Raw genomic sequence first — 2,123 nt, 5'->3', positions numbered from 1 at the left:
GTAGTCTCTGGAACATTTTCCTCATGACATTAGAGGTTGTACTTTCTTTATTTTTATTTTTTATTTATTATTATTTATGCCTACATCACCTGGTCTTCCTAGGTGGTCTCCTATCCAAGTATTAACTAGGCCCGACCCTGCTTAGCTTCCAAGATTAGACATCTGGCTTTGTTCAAGGTGGCACTGCCATAGATCATGGACTATGGCTTCACTGGAGCATGAACCCAGGACCTTCTGTGTGTAAAGCAGACATGCTAACCACCACTACACTATGGAACCACGTCCAGAGGTACTTTTCTACAAGCAAAGAAGTAAAATTCAAAACTTGAGTTTGGACTCAGGGAGGAGGTAAATTTGGCCTTTCTTTTTGCTTCAACAGGGTTTAAAAAAACAGAGTCTTCTGTTTGGTCAAGACTAGCTATTCCAAGTTCTACTTTTGTGTTTGAGGCCTAAATCCTAGCTACTAATCAAGTATTAATTTGCCTTATTTTATCCTTGTTGCATATGTCTCCTTGAGGAAGAAGAGAGGTGGCAAGTCAGAGTCTGGGAATTATTACTTCACTTGGCCACCTACCAACATAATAGTGACCATTTCTAAACCTGAAAGGCCTAAACATCCTGCCTTAGCCCAGCCCAGTGTTTCTCAACAGAGTCTCCACGCTGGCATTTGGCCCAGGACAATTTTTTGTCATGCTAGAGTGTACTGAGCATTGTAGAAGGTTAAGCGTATGCCAGTACAACCCTCCGGTCATTATGACAACCCAAAACATCCTTTCCACAGTTCCAGATGTTTCTTAGTGGGAAGGTACTTCACCTTCCTTGAGAATCAATGGATTGTTTGTGCTTACACACCAGCAATATCTGTCACCCACACTTTGAGCTTATACCCTACCATTTTCTAGGTGTCTGCTGAGCAAGAGTTTCCAGGTGTTTACATATTCTCATTCCTAAAACTTTAAATACGATGAGTTCTCAAAGAATTAAAATATAATCCTAATATGAGATTTGTTCATAATGTAATCAAATATAAATGATTTATAAGGCAATACAAAATCTTGTAGAAACTCTGAGACATTGTTATAACCAATATTGTTTGTTTTGTTGCCATGCAAAAAAGAGTCAGTAGAATGTTGGCTGTCAATTAATGGTGAATAATAAGAGGATGTGTCCTAATGCTTCAGATTTGTGACTGGGGATGCCCTAAAATATTAGTTGAGGAATTCTGGAAACTCCATCTGGTGATTGCGGCTGTTAAAGTCTCTGAAGAGTCCATTCTTACACTTGATTGTAAAGTTATTATTCTATCTCAAATCTATGTCAGAAAATAACATTTGCATTTATCCATGTATGGGAAGCTACATTTTATTGTGTTAGTTATCACAGAGCCTTTATTGGGCACCTTTTTTGAGCCAGGCACCGTGCTTTCAAAGACATTAATTAATTTAATGCTCACAAAATGCCTCTGTCCACAGAGGCATTCCCATTTTGCATGTAAGAAAATTAAGGCTCAGGAAAGTAGTGAAACTTGCTCAGCATCACCAAGCCAGTAAATGGCTGAGTCAGATTTCAAAACTAGACTTTGAAATTCATTCTATAAATTCTTTAGACTACATGGATCTGGATTGATTTTATCCAACATACATCTATCAAGTGCTGGGCCTTGCACTGGGCAGACAGGGCAGAGATGTCCCTTGCCTGACTGGATGCATAGATAGGTTAATGAGTGCTTGGACAGACAGATGGATAGAATTAAATAACGGGGACAATCCATGAACGAGGGAATCAGATGGAAGAGTGGATGGAAGTGGGAGGGTAAGTGAATGAGAGAGTAAATGAGGAAGTAAACGAGGGAATGGAATGGAATGGTATCAGAGGGAGAGAGGGAGGGAGGAAAGGAAGGAGTGAATGAGGAAGTGAGAGAACATTGAGGCTGCGCTACCTGAAACTCAAGTGCCGAGAGGCTGGCGGGTGGGTGGACGGGCGGCTACTCCACACAGTACGGTAGGCGCGGACCGCTCCTCCTCCAGCTTCGCTCGCGCCTCCTCCTCTCCCACCTCCTCCGCCTCCGCGGTCGCCCGCCCGCTCGCCTCCCAGTCCCCAGTCCCGTGCGGGCGGCGGGGAAG

The sequence above is a fragment of the Pteropus alecto genome, unplaced genomic scaffold (genome assembly GCF_000325575.1).
Source record: "Pteropus alecto unplaced genomic scaffold, ASM32557v1 scaffold75, whole genome shotgun sequence".
NCBI lineage: Eukaryota > Metazoa > Chordata > Mammalia > Chiroptera > Pteropodidae > Pteropus > Pteropus alecto.
Note: the sequence above shows the minus strand (reverse complement) of the source record.